Here is a 22446-nt window from a genome sequence, read left to right on the forward strand (position 1 = left end):
ATTCGTTTTTGGTCCACTGTGAGCAAACGCGGCACCCATCGCGCGCAGAGCTTCTTCATGCCCAAAACTGAATGCACGATATTGCCCACATGTTCCAATGATCTGCCTACAGCATAAGCTACCTCTCTCAATTTCACTTTGGGATCATTCGACATCATATCATGGATTTTTTCGACATTTTCTAGTGTAGTGACCTCTTTTGGGCGCCGAGATCGTTCAGCATCAACTGTGCTCGTACGGCCACAACGAAACTCGGTAAACCACTTATGAATCGTTCCAATCGACGGTGCAGAGTCCGGATAATACTTATCCAGCTTGGCCTTGGTCTCGGATATCGTTTTCTTGCGAAGATAGTAGTGTTTGATCAAAACTCAAAAATCAGATTTTTCCATATTAAAAAAACTCGGAGGTTAGTCGCTTCTCAGTGCTGTTATTTGTAAATACGTAAACATAAATGGCTGAAGTTTTGACAGGTGTCATTTGAAGGATCAAGCTCGACAAAAATGGTTCACATTAGTGAATACTAATGCCATCTCTTAGAATTTTCAGCTACTTATCAGACTGCCTAGTATGTCGTTCGCTGGTTTTGAAGGTATGATAAGAATATTTCAAATATATCAAATCTACTCAAATTTGAGACTAATGTTTATTTAATTATATTGAAAAACGTAATCGTCTAACCTCTGAAAGTACTACAAAGTAAGGAATACCTTTTATTTTAAATTTCAGAGGATTTTCAAATTAATGACATGACTAATTTTTATAGTGTCAACATATTCTTCTGTAGAAGGCAACAAAAATGTTATTCAATGGATATAAATTCAATCATTTTGTACTGAATAAATATTGAAATACAAAAAAAGAATAATTTTGTTCTTCAGTGATAAATTTTCCCACCAAAAGTGCGAATTTTTACGAAATAAAGATTTATTAGTCAAGAACAAAAAAAAATTCGTGCAAGCTGTTAAACTTTCAAACCGAAAACAGAATTTGATGTAAAACAGTGGAGTTTTCAAACAAAGAAATCAAATTTCAACTAAAATGAATCTTCAAGTTAAATAGTTCAATTTTCATCAGAGAAAATTATTTTGCAACAAAAAAAAAGACAAATTTTTAACTAGAGAGATCAATTTTAAATAAAAATGACGAAACATTGACAACTAAATGGTTGTTTAACAAAGCGTTTAAACCTTCAACCCAGGAGATCAATTTCCAACCAGAAAGATGATTTTTCAATCAAATAGTTGAATCCTCAACTAAAGAAGATTAATTGTCAACCAAACAGTTGTATTTCCACCACAGAAAAATGGAATTTATACTAAAACAGATGAATTTTTTGATCAAAAAGATGAATTTAAAAAAAAGTTGAATTTTCAATCAAGAAATATTTCAGATGAATTTAAACACCAAAATATGAATTGTCTACAAAAACTTGTTTTTTAACAAAAAAGATGAATTTTCAAGCTAGAGGGTGACCTTTTTACCACATTCTTGAATCTTCAACCAAGTAATACAATTTTAAACGTAATCTAATTGTCCTGAGCATTAATATTTAAAGACCAGAATCTTAATTTTGTAAGTAGTTTTTTAGTAGTTTTTTTTTTAAACGGAATAATAACATTTTAAATTAAAAGTTATTATCGTTGATACACTGAAAGAAATGAATTGCTGGCACAATCATATTGCGCGTTAGATCAGCCATCGATATCTCTATTCCAGCCATGCAGATTGCTGATCTAACCCGCAATATAACTGTATCAGCAATTAATTTCTTTCACTGTAGTTATTTAAAGTGCCTCTTATAGAAATAACGTGACTTTTGCAAAATTTTGTTTAAATCTTTGACTTTTAACTGAATAAAATTCCCTGATTTTTTCCTGATTTTAAGGTTATATCTAATTTTTAACTGTTCTGGAACATAAGACTTTATTACAGTTTATTCTATCAAGTAACTTTTAGAAGATTTTATCATTAACCTACGTATTTTAAGACGATCAGTTTGATGATATTATATTAATTAAATTGTTGCAGTACAAAATAACCAACAAAATTAAAATTTTTCAGAGGAGGGAAGTAGAAATCGTAAAGCGAGTGGATCCTAAAATAGGAAATGGCTCGTTCCCGGATCACTAGAAAAAGCGCAATTTTTACTTTAAACAAAAAATAAAAACACTCTCCAGAAATATTGATTTCCTAAATTGTGAGAAAATGAGTGTGATGTGAACCAGTTCCGAGTCGAAAATTCAATAATTTGGAGGTTCAACTTGAATGGATTTTGAAAATTGTTTCTGGATAGCGACTGAAAATCTATTTTTGAATCTTTTTTAATAATAAAAACCTGATCCCGATATATGAAGAGGCTGAATAAGAATAAAGAAATTTTTACACAAAAAAATTATTCTCTTTCGGAAAAATAAAGATGTAGTGTGACGGTTTCGCACTGTTATAATAAATATAAAATATATGTATTAGCGTGGTTCACAAAATTAACATTTAAAAAATAAAGGTGCTCTCAAAAATATTTCTTCCTTTTGAAGAAAATCTGATGTAGTAGACAGTTGCGCTGAAATTAACATTACCTAGTACTCCCTCATCGGCTTTAAACCTTATTTAAACCTTATTTAAACCTTCCTTATTATCGACCTCACAAAAAATATCAAAGGGTTTATTTTCTTGACTTTGACCACAAATTTTTGACAGGAGAATTTCTAGACGAATTTATTAACATATAATAAAGTATCTTTTGGTGTTCTAGATTATTTGATAAGACAATCATATTATTTCGAAAAAAACACAATAAGATTAATTTTTTTTAAAATCTATTTTTTTGTACAGTCAGAAATAAGAAAGATATGAAGCTTTTAAAGCTTTAAAGCAGATGAGGGAGCATTAGGAATTGTTTTTTTTTGCTCAAATTTATACTACATTATTTTTTCTTAATAAGAAACCAATATTTTGAGAAACACCTTCAGTTAGGTTGAATTTTATCCGTTTTATATTATTTAATGACCATCTTTAATACTTATAAAAAATAAAATCAAATAACAAAATAATATTGTGTTTTAATAGAAAAGCTTTTGGATGTCGTTGTTTGGATATCCTTGCGTGACGATAATGAAAAAAAGGTTGTAATTCCTTCCCCTCAGGATCCTCTCGTTGCGGGAATTAGTGTGAGACTTTGCGGGTACGTGGATTTTGCACGGTATAAAAGCAGGGTATATCGTAAGTGGCTGCGGTATTCGGCTAGTCAGATCGATGAGACGCCGTCGTCGCGGCGCCTCGCAAACGCCCAACTGGCCTCCCTTTTGCCCCTTTTGCCCCATCCACTCTATTTTCTCTCCCTTCATAATTTTTATTTAGTTACCCGTGACGAATTCGACTATTATTCTCATGTCCGGTACATAAAAACAAGATTTCTTAGAGTTTAATCGACTATCTGTTTTCATTTACCTCTCGGACCTGACGTTATCCTTATCACACAAATTTTATAACGACCCCCCCCCCCACCGGTTTTGTCAAATATCCACGTTTTGAGACCCCCCGAACTCGAAAAACCGGTTTTTGCGAATATGCCTGAGTAAAAATGCTTCGACTTTAGTTCGACTTAGTGATGTCTTGAGTTCGTCTCCAAGACATCGTTATCTGGTTGTGTCTCAAAACGGAGTCGAGACATAAGCCTTTGTCTTACTTTTATGCATACGACAGGTAAGACGGCGTTTGCTTGCCTCAAGTCGAGCCTTGTCTTGGCTAAAACGACGTTTCCTTGTTTCAAGACGGGTCTTGTCTTTGCTCAGATGTGCGGCGTAAACTTTTCTCAATACAAACCTTTTCATACTCAGAAATGAGATTAAAACTGACAAATAAAAAATTTGTAATGATTAAATAAGTGATTTTTAGGTAGAAAATTCAGAATCTGTGGGTCTGAGCGAGTATAATATTAAAAAATTTTCTTTAAAAAAATTAAAATTGTAATTTTCAAAAATTCTTAGAAACTGAAGGTCAGCTTTACTGGGCATCTATTTTGGATTAGAAAATTATATGTGCAGCTCTTCATATGACTTAAAAATTCAAACAATTTATATCAATGACTATTTTTGATAAAAAAAAAATAGTCAAAGTTATAGCATTTTCAAAATCCAAAAAAACAAACTTAAATTAGCATTTTTAGCTAAACAACGCAGGATACAAAAAAGATAAGAAAAGAAAAACATTGGTTTTTGAAAGGCATATAATTCATATAATTCAATTTGGCACCTTTCCGATAATATAAAATTAAACAAAAAAAGTTTTTACTGTATTTTTTAGGTTTGAAGTTTAATAATACCAATTTAAAAATGGTACTCTTTTTCATTCTATCTTGGTAATGGAAAATGAATTTTGAACATCCATTAATTACGTAATCATGATTTTCAAATTTTTTAAACCTCCACCCTTTCGTAAGGATTCTCATAATAATTTGCCCTCCTCTCCTTCTCAGGTGAGATTTTATATTTTTTTCTAAATATGTTGAAAATATATCAATTATTTCTGCTGTAAATGAGGTGTCAAAAGATTTTGAATGATTTCAAAATATTTGAAATATTTCCAGTGACTTCAAGGGATTTCAGAGTGAATTTCAATTTTTGAAAGGAATTTTAGAACATTTAAGGGACTTTAATGATTTTCAGGGATTTTACGTACTTAAGAATGATTTTGGCGGATTGCAACGGATTTTAAGGGATTGCAATGAATGTTGAGAGATTTTAAAGGATTTTAAGAGATTTAAAAATATTTCAAAAGAAGGTACGCAATTTCAAAGTGTTTTAAAGGATTTCAGGAGATACCGAACTATTTTTCACAAATTTTGTAGGATGTAAGGAGATTTTAATAGGATTTTGAAGATTTTAAGTGATATCAAATAATTTTCGAAGATTTAAAAGAATTTTAGGAAATTTTAACGGATTTTACGAGATTTCAAGAGACTTAGATGTTTTCACGAGATTTCAATTTTTCTAAAGAGACTTAGAAAGAATCGAGAGTATACATGGAGATTAAGTTGATTATCTTACAAAATTTGTTGTTTAAATTATGAAAAAAGATTTCATGTGACGGCCTCATGAAACAAAAAAAATCTTTTTGATATCCAAAGTTAAAAATTGACCTTCTGACGATGTGTATGCACAGATTTTCGAGGATTTGGTAAGATTTAAAAGAGCCTAATGGAATTTCAAAGGATTTCTAAACTTTAGAAAGGTTTTTAAGGGATTTCGAGAAATTTAAAGGATTTAAAAATATTTAAGGTATTTTACAGATTTAAAAAGATTTCGTAATGTTTCACGAAATTTCGAACATTTGAACGAGTTTTTAGAGATCTTGAGGGTTACTACAAGGATTTCAGAATATTTCGCAGAAGAAGATTATCTAGACCCTCTCCCTTCCCAATAGGCTTTACGTAATTATTGGATGCTTTCAAAAGATTCTTTCCTAGAAAATAAATTAATTTAAAAAAATAAGGTTTCTCGAATTTATATGCAGATCACTGTCTTCTAATTGTTTCATTTCAAATTATTTCAAAACTTTTCCGTGGAGACGAAGGATTTTACAAAATTAATAATAAATCAAATAATAAAACCAAAACCTTAGAGCAGAAAGTACAGAAAATTCAGAATTGCATTGTCATGTTGCAAACTGCTTTTTCTACTGAATTGTTATTGCTGTGCGCAAGTAGAGATGGAAGTGCTTTAAGTAGAAACGGAAGATTCTATTCAATGATCGAGAGTAATTTACAATATAAAACATAAAAACGATTGATGTTTGTATATTTTTCTGAATAGAAGGGTAGAGTGGGGTTAAAAGTGTAGCGGGCAAAAAGTTCCATATATTATAATATGTGGATTTTTAATGACTTATATAAGTTTTAATGAAAGAACCAAAGAAATACCTCATTTAGTTAAGACTCAGTGTTATGAAAAGTCAACTTTTACTACTTTTGATTGCGCCCTACAAATTATTTCTTCTTTTTTTACCGTATGTGGCACTTTTTCGCCGCGGAACTTTTAACCCCACTCTACTCTAAGTGGATCATAATTATTATTCTCTTAAAATAAATGTACTTTTCTACTGTCAGTTAACTATTGGATGTAGGTGGGAATAATGGAAACGCTTTAAGTTGAAGCGGAATGTTTTGCTCAGTCATATACGGTAACTTTTCAATCTTTTGACACGCAGAGTACCTTTTTACACTCTTTTTATACTCGGAAAATTTTCGTGAAATTCTCAGTCCGGTTTAGTGATCAAAATGGGGTCGTCTTACTATTGACGCAGTTACCTACTTAACGTATAATTTTTTCCCATTCGCAGTATAATGCGAAAATTTCTTCAGTTGCCTAAATTTGATAAAGCGACATTATTTGAAGATAATTTATGATTGAAAAATAAACAATAACATTTTTTATGAGTAATTTATTTCTTGAAAGACAGTTTTTTTACCATTTTTATTATTTTGACATTTTATTTTGTTATATTACAAGTAATTTATCTCGAAAGAAGATAGTAATAAAAAAGTTGTAAACAAATAATTATTGATAAAGTTTTATGTAAATTATAGAAAAAATTTATAATTTGTTAAAAAAATTGTTTAGAATTAGAATTTTTAATCGCCTAGCCAAGTATAATTTCAACACTAGACGTAATCAGCGATCTCAAAAACCTGTAAGGAATCGAATTTGGCCCATTTTATGAACATTTTCTAATTTTGGCCACCTTTTTCTGATTTTTGACCACTGTGTGGCAGCGCAAAGCACACGATTTTCACTTGTTATTTATTTATAGTTTTTTGCATAGTCCACCAATAATACTTTTTTTTACGGCAGAATGCTTATTATAGTTTTTTTCTTGGAATAAAACAGTTTGATTAAAACTTCGAACGAATACGGTCTTTTTTCACGGCTTTTTCAAAAATAAGGTTTTTTTCACGGTTTTTTTCATGAGTAAGGTTTCTTTTCACGGCGCTCATAGGAATAAAGTTTTTTGTAAATATTTGCCGAAATATATTTTTTTCGTAGCGATTTCCTAAGATGTGTGCTTCACGGTGTTTTAAGACAATGTTTTTTTTCAAAGCGACCTGATAAACAATTTATTTCTCACGTCGTCTTTGAAAAAGGTTTTTCTTAGTAGCTTTACTTTGCAGTTATTTTTCATAAGCACCGGCGATATAAAATTAAGAAACGAATAAGATGTGAGTGATCGTCTTATGTTTCAAAATTAAACATCTGATGCCTAGTGCAGCATTTAGTACAAGTTTTCGGAACTTGAGAAGAAGAGTGCAAAGTTTTTTAAATGTCTCAGAAACGGATAATCTGAACTTATTTTGTCCAGATAATCGCTCTTCATGAAAAAAAATGGAAAAAAAAACAAAAAACAAATCGACCCATATTTTGTGTCAAAAGAGTTAAAATTGATGCATCCTGAATTATAGCACATTGAATATGAGTGCATTCATTGCACTTCTTTTCAGTTTTTTGCGAACATATCAGAAACCGTTAGGGGGCGTACTTAAATTACGTAATGGATTATAGGCCCTCTTCAAGGCTCCCCTCCCCCTTCTAACGAACCATAACAAAGTATGTTCACTCCCCCCCCCCCTATTAATGTATGTGATTTATGGCTTCAAGAAATAATAAGATAGGAGACTTGAAACTAATTACACACAAATTACTTTACTCACATGTATATTACATTAATATAAGATTTTTTTAACAGTGTTCATATTTTCATCTAGAAAAAAAACCAGTTGAATTTTCAATACGAAAATATGAATTTTAAACTACAAGTAAATTTTCTATAAAATATTCGAATTTTCCACAAAACAGTTGAATTTTGAACCGAAAATAATGATTTCAAAACAAAATTGTTGCATTTTCAACTGAACAGTTGCATTTTACCTAAGAAGATGAAATTTTACTATAATAAATGCATTTATAATAAAAAAAATTAATAAAAATTTTTTGAAAAAAATAGTAGAACTTTGATTTTAGAAAGATTTCAGTTGCCCTTTTTATCACCAAATACGAATTTCATTTAAAAAGTAAATTTTTTACGAAGTAGTTATTACAAATGGATAAAGGACCCCCCATCCCCAACGTAATAAATCATAACGTGACCTCCCGACCCCTCTCTCCTCTTCAACTTTCACGCAATTTAAGTACAATCGTTTTTTAGATATCGCGAAAGTAAGACGATATTCGCAAACTGTGTTAAAAACGCATTTTTTTCGATTTTTTTTCTTTCATATTTTAAATGCATAATATGTTAAAAATATACTGTAAAAAGGAAAAAGAAAATATTAAATATTTATAGAGATATTGTCAAAAATGTCAGAGTCTCCATACCGTCACTAATTAGGTATTCGGAGCGCTTGGGTCGGAGCAATGTTTCTTTCACAATAGGTTTGTATACATATGTATATTGTTTCGTCCCAAAAATTCTGGGAAGGCTGATTACTACGTTACTACGTTATTACGTTTATTATGTGGATCCGGAATCGCCGATTGATCGGCAAGTCACTAAAACTAATAGTTATACCGCAACGAATCTTTAAACGTGATTATCTCGAAATTCTTTTTTCAAAAACTGCTCGTGCTGTAACTTAAAAAGTTATTGGTCGATTAGGCTGAAATTTGCAGGGGTTTCTCTTTATGGTACTATCGGAAGTATATCTAAACGTTTAAAGATATCGGGCTATTAAATAATTTTCTTGGGGTCAATACTGTTGAAAAAATGGTCGAAAAGTTGGACCTTCGATTAAACAGCCAATATAAATTTTAATTTTCAACTTTATTATTATTTTATAGGTTTATCCTTCCCTTTAACACATAAGTAATTGAACAAAAAAACCTTTTTTATACCAGATAAATGGAAAAATGTTGACAGCTGCAGCAGTTTTCGATGCCTCGGAGCAGACGCTTGAAGAAGTATTCTGCAGGGTCGCCATTTTGTAAAAAAAAATAAAAAATCAAATGTTTTTTACACTTTAACAATGTAAGAAAAAGATATTAAAATTAATAAATTATCCAGTTATTTGATCATTTAAAAAAAAATTCATTAAAATTGATTTTACCCATTCTAAAGGTATCTCATCCCTTAAACTAGACCTGATAGCAGTAAGCGGAATCTCGATTCGTGTTCAGCATTGAAAAGTACTTTGGAAATGATATGTCGTATTCAGCGAGGAGATAGGTCATTTTTGTTGATCAGTGTTATGAATTAAAATTGTAAAATATTTTAAGTGCATGCGGTAAAACTTAATTTGAGGATTATAGCTACGATTTCAGGATTCTGCCCCACTGACGCGATGTCGATGATTTGCTAATGCGTAACGACCGAGATGCAAATGAGAAATAAGTTCGTAGCCTAATAAGCATGAAGTACGGATTGTTAAATGAAGAAGCATCGTGTCCCTCCACGCCTCGCCAGACATTCAGTCATGGCTCTTAATTAAGATTTTAATTGCGTGCCATGCAATTTGTGATGCTCTTCGGACCCACCAGCGATTCCACTTGTGCGAATGCATTAATTCACGAACACGACCATGTGATCTGCGTGTTCGACGTGGTACCTAGAGGGAATAGGCATACAATGACTTGTATACCAACTAGATGTATCTACATGTATCTACCTCTTTTGCTGCAAACTATGCAACTCAACAGCGATCAAGTGTTTTGGATCAACAGAGAAAGGAAGAAAAAAATCTTCCCAATTTTCTATCAAATAGTCCATTATTTTCTGACTGCACTGATTTCAGACATTCATTCATTTTTAACTTGATTTACTGAAGAAGAAATTGATTGGTCCAATCAGAGTGGCCACAAATCAGGGAAAACCCTGATAATCAGGAACAAGTCAGGGATGTTGAAAATAAAATTGTAAAAGCCAGATCATTTCTGTAAGAAGGACTTTAAGTAATTTTCAAGAATAATCAGGACACCCACAAGGTCATTTTTAGTCTCCTTTTTTCGAAAATCACTTTGTAGTCACTTTTTTAAGACAAAATCACTATAGTTACTTTTATAAATAAAAAGAGCTTTTTAGCCACTCTGATTTCAATAGCCATTAAGGGGTTAGTACAGGAATTTTGATTTTTTTAAAGAATTTTTTTTCATGTTAATAACAATTTTATTGATTGAAACTTTTTACACATAAATACCGACATCAAATACTATTAGAATTTTTTAAAAATTATAATTGCATCGTAAATATGGCTGGTATGGCTGCCTGAAGTTAGCCCTGCTAAAATCTGGTTGACATGATATCTCCATTTCTAAGCATCGGAAATAACAAAATTCGCAATATTATTGAAGAGTAGAGTTGTAGTTATGGTCGGGACTGCAAAAATTAAAATGTGACAAATATAATAAAAAATGGCGGATTAAAAAATGTTGCAACTTTCTCTTTACCATAAGTTGTTTAAAAAAGGGTTAATATTAATCAATAGTAATTCTGGCGGTTCGGACAATAAAGATATATATGCAGAATAAGCTGAAAATATTTCAGTCAGATCGGTCACGTACTTTTTTTAATCATGTCAAACAGGCCGAAAAACGCTGTTTCGAGAAAAATGCGTTTCAGTTTTTTTTTCTAAAATACATCGAAGAAATTATGATTTTTTGACATGTTCCTAAATTTTTCGACCAAAACAACCACATTCGCAGCATTTCTACGTATATTTAATACAAGAATTCGTCATTTTTGGAAAACCCATTTTTTGAAAAAAAGTTCGTTTACTACCCCTTTAACTCATGGGTCCATCCTTATTGAATTCAGGTCTACCATATATACCTGTTTCTGAATTTTCCTCAATTATTTTGAAATATTTTAAGTAAATCTAAAAGATTCCATAGAATTTGTAACATAACTCAATAATTTAAAGGGATTTCAAAAGGTTTTTGAATTTCAGAGTATTTAAAAAAATATCCAGGAATTTTTAAGATATTTTAAAAGTTTCACGGAATTTAAAAAGATTCGAAAGGATTTAAAACATTATCGGGTATTTAAAAAAATTCAAGGATTTTTAGGATTTGAAACAATCTTAAGGGATTTAAAATTTTTTTTATGTGATCTTAAAGAATTCACGATAATTTTGAAGATATGGAACAGTTTAGTAGGAATTATAAGTTTTTGAGATACTGTAGAAGATTTCAAGGGGTTTCGTGAAATGTTCATTCAGGAAATATCAGCAGGTTTCTGAAGAATTTGCAATAGATTTCAACTATCTGAAGCGATTTCAAAGGATTTCATGGTAGTTTTAAGATTCAAGAGATCACCAATTTTTAAAGGATTTTCTTTTTTTTAATTTGAAAAAAAAAAATTTTTAATTTTTTAAAATTTTTTAAAGATTTTCAGAGATGCAAAAAAATTTATGGGATTTAAAATATTATATTATAATATTATAATTTCTTCAAATTCTTTCAAAAATTTCTAAACTCATTTCAAACTTACTGAATTCAATGAATTTTTCATGATTTTCAATTGTTTTAAGTACACCTAATTTTTTTAAAAGTTTTGTTTTCAAATAAATTAGACTATGGCAGCCCTAAATATAATAAATTTAAAATATATCACTTTCCGCGTAGAAATTTTTCTATGGTTCAGATCGGGCCCAGAACAGGCCAAATCTGGCCCAGATCTGGCAACCCTACCTGGGACCGATTACTGGTGAAACACAAGGCCCGATCAGAGCCAGATCTGGCGCCCTATCTGGCCGCCCGCCATTTTTGAAATTTATAATTTTTTTCATAATTTTGAAACTTTGCGGGGGCGGGTTGGTTAGTCACCTAGCGTGAAAAGCGTTTTTTGGACCATCCTAATGCATACCAAGCGGAAAAACGTATGATTTTTTTCATAAATTGAAGATTGCATTTCGTGGTTATATTTAGAATTTCTAATATTAAGGAATAGGCATTTTAACTAACAAAATTCGTTTTATAGACATGTTTAGATTTATGAAAGAAGTACTATTAAAATGAGGAAATTAAAATTTGAGGTAAGAACTTCGTTTAAACACACTTATCAATCTGCATAAAAAATACGTTGCGAATTATCTACCATGGGTAAATCTAATATGTTTATAATCATTTTTGCTCATTTCATTAATACTTTGCTTCCTTACAGGTAAAAAATAAATACGCTTCTACTAGTAATAATAAAATGAAAAGATTGAATTGTGAGGGTAGAGATTATAAAAATTCTTACTTAAATCTACGTTGACATTTGGAACCTGAGGAGCATCTTAATCCTCATGTGTAGAATTTAAATCCTCATGATCCATCATTTCATCACCATTCTCGATTTCATCAATATTTCAATCTTCTAAAACTCCTAGAACTTGCATATCACAGAAAAAACTAAGAATAAAATTTGTTGAAAGAAATTTTTTAGAGCTATAAAGTTTTGTTCAGCCAACTGGAAATCTATGTAAAGTTTATCTTCTGTTTTTTCTGTGTTCGGGTTGCATTTCACTTTCTTCCTCATCATCTGCCTCACTAGCTACATAATTTTCAGTATATAATCAATAACATGGGTTAAAATTTATATAATTTTTTAAAATCTTATAACTGTAATGCAAACTCAAAATATTTTAAAACAGATAATTTACAAAAACTTTTCAAATGAATTTCAATTTTGATGCTAGCTTTTGATTCAAGATAAATATTCAATACGATTTAGCAATTTACTTACCCTTGTTCAGATCACGAAAATTGTCTAAAGCAGGTAACATGCGATGCTTTTGAATTACTCGTGGTGTACTTGGCTTTTTGTCATATTGCTTATTATATTACATACTTAACTCAGATAATCACCATGAATTTCATCAAAAATAAGACACCTCATTTGACAGCAAGGCAATTTCCCTAAATTGAAACTAGGTGGCGTTGCAATATCTGAACCGTTCTGGCTCGGGTTTGGACCACGAAATTATCCCCATCTGGGCCCGAAGATATTAATCCTATTAGGGCCAGATCGGTAATCGGGAAAATATATAGCGATTTCTGCACGGTTTGAAATGTAAAGGCACTGACTAGTATTACGGAATTTTTCCGTAAAACTAACCGGTAAAGAATAGCGCCTGGGCTAGTGTTACGGAATTTTCCGTAATATTAGCCCTGAATGAGCTCGAATAAAACGGAAAGTCTTACGGAAAAATGAAGTTTTTCGGCTACCCTGTCCAATTAGAAGCATCGAATTTGAAACCATGAAAAATACGAAGTAACAATATTGTACCTTCAGGCAATTTAGGTTGAATCAGTAAAATTCTGTTGGTTCAATGGTGTTTCGGTTGTTATATAGTAATAAATAATAATAATAAATCTTTATTGAGTTCTTAAAAAAAGCATGTCTACATGACGATCAGATATAACATGAGAACGATGAGAACCCAAAGGACAAGGCACTGCTTAAAGCTGCTTTCAAACCTAACACTCAAATAATAACAAAAAAAGCATTTGGTTGATCAAACCAAAAGTTTTGCTTGATTGTGGCATATATAAATTGTTTGGCTCAAACAAGAAAAACATTGGATGAACAAACAAAATATTTGATGCAATCAAATAAATTTTGTGAACTTGACGAAATTCTTGCTTTAAATCAGCCAAATGATTTTGTTGAATGAACGAACATTTTTTCTGAATGTGGTAAAGCTACAAAATATGTCAAATAAAAATTCCTGAAAAACGAGATGCAAATAAATAAACTAACCAAAAATGGGGTCCTAACTAAAAAAAATTACTGACAATAAAATCTATCACTGCTGCTGGAAAGAATTTCATTTCACATCCCATGTCAACTTTTAACCAAGAGACAGAAATTCAATAATTTTTTAGACATCCTTTAAAGTCTCTGCTCAGTTCCACTTTAAGGAGACAAACCAGAAGCTTCTATTCTTTCAGCTTATAAAACTGTAGGATATGGAAGCGTGATAAAACCTTTATTTAATGAATAAATCATGTTATTTTAATAAGGATTATAATTGAGCATACGTCTGGAACCTTTAATTTTTAAATAAAAATATAAAGAGTACAACTTTTATAGGCAGAGCATTGGCAATTATACTACATCAGCTAAAAGTACTTATTAACGATATTCTGTAATAATTTGACAGACGAGGAATACTGTCATTAAACATATGAAACATCGCGCAGTGGTTTAGGAATCGATGTTCGTGAAAAAAATAAGCTGCAGGTCGCAATTTTCAACCAAATCAATTTTTTTGTTCAGTTACTCAGTTCAAAATTCATAACAAACGTAAGGTTGCCAGCTTTTTATTGTGTTTATTCAAACCATTTTATGTCAATAAAGAAGCCTATTCTAATTCTTCAACTCACTCCTCACCCAGTCCATCCTCCCCTGAAATCTTTACGATATTCTCTTGCTAGCTTTCTTTATCTTCCATTCATCTCCTATATTCTTCCCATATATGCTCCTATGTTTCCTCTTCCCATTCCCAGATTCTGTACTTTCTGTCCTCTTTTTTCCCAATAAATCCGTAATCATCCTCCATCTTTCTATTAATTATCTTTTACTTATTTTTCTCCAATTCTTCATAGCTTACTCCATTCCTCCTTTCTATATCTCAGTCCTAAAGAACTCCTGTCTTCTTCCCAACTCGTTGATTTTACGGCCCTCCCTCTAATTTTTTCTTTCTTCTTCAAACACTTTTTCTCTAATTTTCCTCCCTTAGGTTCTCGTTAAACTTCAATATTCTCTTTCCTGCTCTAATTAATAATTTATCGCTTTGTACTTCTTCTTTTACCATGTATCCACAGTCTACTCGTAGCGTGTACTTTATATATCTTTTTTGTAACCTTTCAATCTGCATCCTTTTCTTTTTTATATTTTAACCATATTCTCCATCTCCAATCTTGTTTGATCCTTCTTTTTTCTATTTTCCCTACCTTCTATATTATCCCTGTTTTAACTTTATTCTCTCTCATCTTCTTTTCATTATTTTCTTCTTCTCTCATCTTTTCTAAACCTCGTAAGCTTTATCTTTTCCCAATTGAAATTCAATTTTTTCCATCTAATCTCTGCTTCCTCTTCTCTGATTTTTGTCTCTCTCAAAATTTCCGATACTCTGTTTAATTAATCCTCTCTTATACCCCTTTTCACGATAACTTTTTCTATCTCGGCTCAATTCAAAGAGTCAAATGCCGACTTTCAGTCTACGAATATTGCTGTCATTTCTTCCTTCGCTCTTTTAATTCTTTTCTTTACCAGATAATTTAGGACATGTATGCTTGTCCATCACCATTATTCCATTCCTAACCCCAAACGGATTCGGTAGCACTATCTTTCTTTCCTCAAATTCTTTTTTTCAGCTGTGCGATAAAACAGTTATACATAACTCACACAAGGTTGGCATTAACATCACTCCCTTATATTCTTTATCCACCTCCCAATGCCTTTTTCCACTACTAATACCACTTCTCCTTCTTTCCATAATTCTGGCCAGCCCTCTCCTCTCCATACTCGCACATTATCTATGCTCATTCCTTTAGTTCTTACCCTCCCTCTCCCTGTCATATTTTCAGACTATTTGGAATCTCAGCTTCCATCTTTAATCATTCCTAACACCTTAAATATTTCTCCACATTTTTTTTCGTTTTTTTATCCTCTTTTTTCTATCGCATATCTCAGTATACTCCCATTTTCTCCTATATTCTTTTCCACTACTTTTCACTTTCCTCCATTTTCATAATACGTTTCTTAATTCCTCCTCCTCTTTATATTCTTCATCCCATTTACTTCTACCCCCTGCTTCACTAAATTCTTTTTTTCTTGTACTTTCAAATGCTCCTTTCATTTCTCCTATCATTATTTCCATTTCTTTGTTTATATTTCTCTCTCTAGTTCGGATTTTTTTGACATATTTCCTTATACTATTATTTTCCTTTCATGGAACAATCCCCTCTCCCTGTTCTTTTACCTTTACTTTTTTTTATCCTCTTTGTTACTTTAATTGAATGTAAGAGTGAAAGGTTCTACAAATAGTTCAGTTAAGTTTATAATCGTTAGAAAGCGAAAAGTTTAATATGTAATAGAGATATAGGTACCTATACTCTATAACATTCTTAGTAAACATGCAGTGCGGAGTCGGTACATAAAATCGCTTATCGCATTTGATGTACCTAGAGGATCGGGTGTAAAATTTGCAGTTATACTCCATAGAGTATAAACGCTAAGCATACCTCACATTATCGAGTTTGCTCACGTTCCTGGGTGACCTGTTAAACGGGCTTGTTCTGGTTCTAATGGATAAATATCGGATATTTCGGGAGCATGGGAAATTTTTGTTACCTGTGAAAAAAAGTGATACAAAATCCAATATTTTATTTAAAAGTTGACTATTTTATTAATTATTATTTGTTTTTTTAACAAAGATATTTTTAATTGAATTAAGCTTGTCTAAGATTACGCATGTTGGCGAAGTGGAATTTTTTTAATCACTTAAAATTGTGAATAGGAGATCTCGAGTGAAAATGCTTTGACTTGAGTTCGACTTGAATTGCCTCCAGTCAAGACATGCTGATGTCGAAAAGTTCGACTTGCGTCTGTCTCAGTTTGGAGACAGAGTCAGACTTCAATTTATGTCTTGGAGACAAGTTTCTATGTCTTGAAGACAAATTTCTATGTCTTGAAGACATAAATTTATCTATTGAGTCGAATTTGTATGACTCCAACACGGGCAGTTTATAACATCGAGCGTATACCTGTCCTAACAAAAAGGGTCATTCTGTCATAAAAATGAATCTTTGTTAATGTTTTACCTGTCGTAGCAATAAAAGTAAGACGAAGGCCTATGTCTCGACACAGTTTTGAGACGCCGCCAGACATCGATGTCTTGGAGACGAACTGAAGACATAACCAAGTCGAACTCAAGTCGAAGAATTTTTACTCGGGATGATAGAATATAAACCATTTTATTGAAATTTTTTGTTTGTTTTCCATACTTTATGTAGAGGAAATAAAAAAAAGCTGGAATGTCTCGGGACACAAGCATGGAAACTCAAAATTTGATGTACTGTGCAATAGCATTTGATTCTAAAGTTTTCAAACCTTCCTAAATTTAACAAGTTGAAGCAATAAATGTTGTCAAATGTTTCAAAAATTTTAATTTTAAATACAAATATTTAAAATTTAACAATTTTAGATACAAGTAATCCCAAATTAAAAATGTTAAAATTTTAATAATTAATTAGACAGAAACTTCATAAATCAGGCAATTTTCACATTTCAGGCGATTGAAGTTTTACAGTTTCGAATTATGTGTGCAGAAGTACTTCAACATTCTACAATTATTCAAAATTAAAATTTTAAGAAATTACAGCATTGTATATTAAAATAATTTAAAAAGAACTTCTTATTCAAAGGATTAACAATTGTTGAGAGATTCGAAATTGACCATTCTCAACTTTAAAATATTAAAAATTCAATATTTTTTAATTCGAAATGTTTAAATCTGTACAATTTAAATGTTTAAAAAATTAAAAAATTAAACGTTTACGGGTAAAACTCAACAGTTGAAATATAAACCTACTAAACTGAACTGAACAGGTTTCTTGCAGCATTAGAACTTTAAAAGTATTAAAATAAAACATTTAAAATGTAGAAAATTCCGATGCAGATTCGAAATTGAACTATTTTACGATTTTACAGCTACACATTCAAACTTAAATTATTTTCAATTCGAAAAATTGCATTTGGAATATTTCGAAACTCAGTGACTTGAAAATTAAAAACTATTTTATCTGAAACCTATCGCTTGTCCTAACGGCCTGAAGCACATTTTCAAAATTTTACAGGAACAACAAAAAAAATCATTACAAAATGAATTTATAATTTAAAAAATGAGAGAAAGGTCTTAAAATAAATCATTGCCGAACTGAACCCTAAACATTTTTATTGAAAGATGTTATTAGGTTTACAGAAAGTTGAGTGTCAATGCTCTTTTTTTGCTTCAGAAGCGCATTTTTATAACTTTTGACGGCAATAAAAAACGTAATTAAACATTTTTTGAAAAGTAAGAACTTTACTGTTTTGTTGTTAATTTTGTTGAATCGACACAGCGAAGGTATGAGCACCAAATAGTGTTCAGTAGTTTAAGCTCGGCTTTAAGAGAATTGAAGGGGAAGTTTTTTTATTGTTTAAGCAGCTTTTTTTCGCAAACTTGGGCGGTGATGAAAAATCTAATTTTCAATTAAAAATACGTGGAAAGGTTATTATTAGCCATTAATCAAAAGATACTATTAGGATTCGAAAAAATGGAATCAGGATGTGTATGTAAATTGTTGTGTTTTCTATTTGTATTATTTATTAATTATAATCGCAATATAAATATGAACCAGAACGGAAAAGAATGCTTTTATTTTTGGGTGTTATTTATCTTTCTATATTCGTAAGAGGTGTAAATCTTTATATACGTACAAAAGCTTTTATTTGCAAACGAAGATTCATGTCTCTATCAACTAGTCGTATGAAGATGTATGAGCGAAGACAGGTGAAAAAAAAGATCAACTCAACACAGTTTCAAGTTTTTCAAACGTTTTATTCAACAACTTTTTCCCTTTTTAAAATTTTTAAAGTCTTTACTTTTTGCATTGTCATCAAAGAAGGTATTAGATTTGTGTAAAATTTGACCCTCTCCCCCAATTTTGTCAAAGGTCCACGTTTTAAGACCTTCTGGTCCGAAAAATAGGTTTTTACGCATGTGTGTATGTCGATCTGTCTATTCGTTCGTGGATGTTTCTTTTTAGTTTGTTAGCATGATAAATTTCGAAATACGGTGAAACTCTTCAATAGCCCTCCCTTCTACAGCCCTTCCGAGAATTGAGACCACGTCGCATGTAAGTGAAACAGGAACTGCGCGGGGTGCGCGGGATATGCGGCGGTCACTCAGGTGAGCACTCAAGCATGAACAAACAGAACCGAAGCGGGCTATATATATTATGATTGTGCTTTGGTTCACTCTTTTGGTATTTTAAAATGAAGGTCAAGTTCGTTAGCCAGCCATTTTGGATACAAATTAAAAAAGTGAGCACATTTGAAATATTTTTGAGACCACTTTTTTTCAAGCTTCAAAAATTTTCTGTACGGATATTCATAGTATTCAAAATGTCAAGAGAAGAAAAATGTTGCTGTTTGAATGCCCTACAAGGTTATCATAACAACTTTTTTCAAATCATTTATTCTAAAATTATTATTTCTTTCAGATTTGTTATTAAACAAAAAAAGTGGTACAATTTTACAAAAAGATATTTCAAACAAGTTTTGTATTTTTCTCAAATTTGAATACTGATAAAAAGTTTAATTTTCAATGAAAAAAGTGAAAATTGGGCCCATTTCCAGTGTTTTTCTTATTCATTAAGATATTTTAAAAAAATTTCTACATTCTACCCTACGGTCAAACTTGGTGCAAAAAAGTCGCAAAATTTCAAATAATAATTATACACACAACATTATATGCATATATATACACATATATTTTGAAAGACGCGAAGTTGTCTGAATAAAACTTTACCCCTCTCAAAAATTATATGCAACGAATTTTATCCTCAGCTTTTTTCTGTGCTTACTTAGATAAAAAAATCCTGAATGGAACTCTAATCTCAGGTGGCATATTCTCTTTATCTTTAATTCGCTGATAAGACAGATTTAGATTGTCAGGTATTTTCTTTTTAATTCGCTGATAAGAGACATTTAGATTTTCAAGTATTTTCTTCTATCCTCTTGAATATCGCAACAGAATATTTGACCTTTAGCGGCCCCCTTTATCCATTTTATCGGCCTTTCCCAATTTAGTCTGTGATTCGCAATTCGTAAGAGAAGAAGTTTTCGAATATCGTTTATTTTCTGTCAGTTCCTCCCCTAGGCCGGAAAAACACACTCAGCCCCCGATCTTTATGATGCGAGCGAAGGGCGTCAGACTTGACGTCGCCGTTGAAAATCGAGCCGTCGCTCGTTGCTTTATGCCCTCGTTTGTTCATTGCACATGCATGTGTAGTTCAGCTTCACAAAAGTACTAAAAAAAAGTTAATGAGGAAGAAGAAAGATGTCGTCAGAAAATCTTCTCAAAGGTTGCCTACCTCAAAACGTCTTCAAACAGCTTTCAAGTTCAGGGGTAGTTCTGCCTTATAGGGGAAAACAATCTTCCTAAGATGAGCTTTTCTTTGAATCAAAAGAAGTCAGTTTTACTTGGAACTACAAACCATATTTTCTTTTTTCAGAAATAATAAATAGATTTTATAGTGTACGAATTACATTTTAAAGTATTTTTTCAGAAATGATCACACAGTAAATAAAAGTGTTCAAAATGATACCGAAATCAATATCATTTTGATATGCAACAAAAATGATACCGAATTCAAGAGCATTTTGATCGGCCGAAGAGAACGATAGACTATTGAGATCATAATGATTTGATTCTGGATCATGTATGAAGTCAAGCCAAGGTGGCTGACGTCCTTACATTACTTTAGCTCATATTTAAGCTTTTTATGGTTTCTGATGATCCAGTGTGCTTGAAAAGTTGAAAAAATAATGAAATCTGATATTAGAAAATATCACCTGTTAAGTGTAGTTGTCACTTGCGTGCGGTTAGATACAATTTTTAGGTTATGTCGTTATGACACCGGTGCCAATAATTGGTGGCCATTTTGTTTAGTCTGACAAATGAACCAAAAAATTAGATCAAATTGATCCGAATGGAAAATCATTATGATCTGCAACAAAATTTATCCTTTTTTTACTGTGCATTCAACAGTCCTTTCGTTTAATTTGCTTGCTAATAATCTTACGAATAAGAGTAATTTTAGCGATTTTAGAGTGTCACATATAATTCTTAAGAGATTATCTGAAAATGCACGCGCGCGAAGAGAGTTTTTGCATCTCTGGATTTTTATTTCGTAACATTGAAAATATAAACGTTAAAAAACCTTATTTAACATGTTTTGTTTTGTTTTGAAACAATAATAAATAATTGCTTCTTTATAGAGGGAGGTTTGTGGTGAACTGAAATTTAAAATATACTTTTTTGACAAATTCCAATATAATTCGTCTACTGGAGCTCGAAAACACAATTTAAACAAAAATGTCATTATTAACTTTTTTCTGTTCACCATATCTTGAAATATAAAATAGATTTAGAAGTGGTTCTTTTTAGTTTAGAGATTAAAAAAATTTACCTTGTTTATATGAGGAAGACTTTTTTGATATTCAAAATACAACTATACGATATATGAGGTATTTTTTGGCGTTTCGAAGACCCATAGATCGACCTATTGTTGATACTTTTATGACCCATCTGTTCTGATTTGTGAAATTAAAAAAAATGCAATCTGTTTCAGAAAATGTTTTTAAATATGTAAAATACAAAGTAATGTATTTGTTTGCGTCTTCGAGATGCATCGATCGACTTACTGTCGAACCTTTTATGATCTACCAGTACCTATGTATAAAGTTAAAAAAATGTTTTATTCTGTTTATATGAGAAAAACTTTCTCAATATTGAAAATACAACTATAAGATATATAAGGTATTTGCTCGGGTTTTTGAAAGGCATTGATCGACCTATTGTTGAAACTTTTATGAGCCACCAGTACTTATTTGTGAAATTAAAAAAAAAATGGTTTCGTTCCTCAATAAGTTAGTCACGCTTACCTTAAAAAAGGGAAGTTAAAATAACTTTAAAAAAAATAAGCTTATTTTAGTAACTTAATTTTTAGATAGGTAACAAGAAAGCAAATATTAAAAACATTACGTGAAGCAAGTTTAATGTATATTTATGTCAACTTGGAAAAATTGAAATTCTAATAAATCTTAAAACGATAAAAAAGATCATTTAAATAGAGTGACAAAGATTTTCAAAAAGGAGCTCCCAGATATTGCACTAAATTATTGCATAAAGTCACATCATAACAAATTCTAAGAGACAATAGTATTTTCAAAGGTTGCCTCTCAATAGATAGCTTTAATCTGACCTGGATTCAAAGGAACCTACAGTTCAGAAAAATCAAGCACCAAGAAAATAAGAATATGTTCAGAGAAAAATCGCAAAGGATATAGAGTATGTAATAAAAACAGTTCTATTTAAAATTGAAATATTAAATATTCAGAGATTAATATATAATAATGTTTTCACAGAAAATAAAGTAAAAATCAATTTAAAAACACTGAAGAAAAAATAGAAAGATTGGTATACAAAACATTTTTTTGAGCAATGTACCAGTTAATTATTAAGGTACTCAGTAGCATGCCATAAGATTATTAACAAATTTTTACAAATCGCATTTTCCTATGATAACCTTTGGTTATAGGTACGAGGGTAGTTCAATAAGTCCTTAGTATGACCAACAGATGGCGCGCGAATCGCTCCAAATCATCTGTTTTCAGTCAGCACCACTCCCGACTAGATATATG

The sequence above is a fragment of the Belonocnema kinseyi genome, chromosome 2 (genome assembly GCF_010883055.1).
Source record: "Belonocnema kinseyi isolate 2016_QV_RU_SX_M_011 chromosome 2, B_treatae_v1, whole genome shotgun sequence".
In the NCBI taxonomy this organism is placed as follows: Eukaryota; Metazoa; Arthropoda; class Insecta; order Hymenoptera; family Cynipidae; genus Belonocnema; species Belonocnema kinseyi.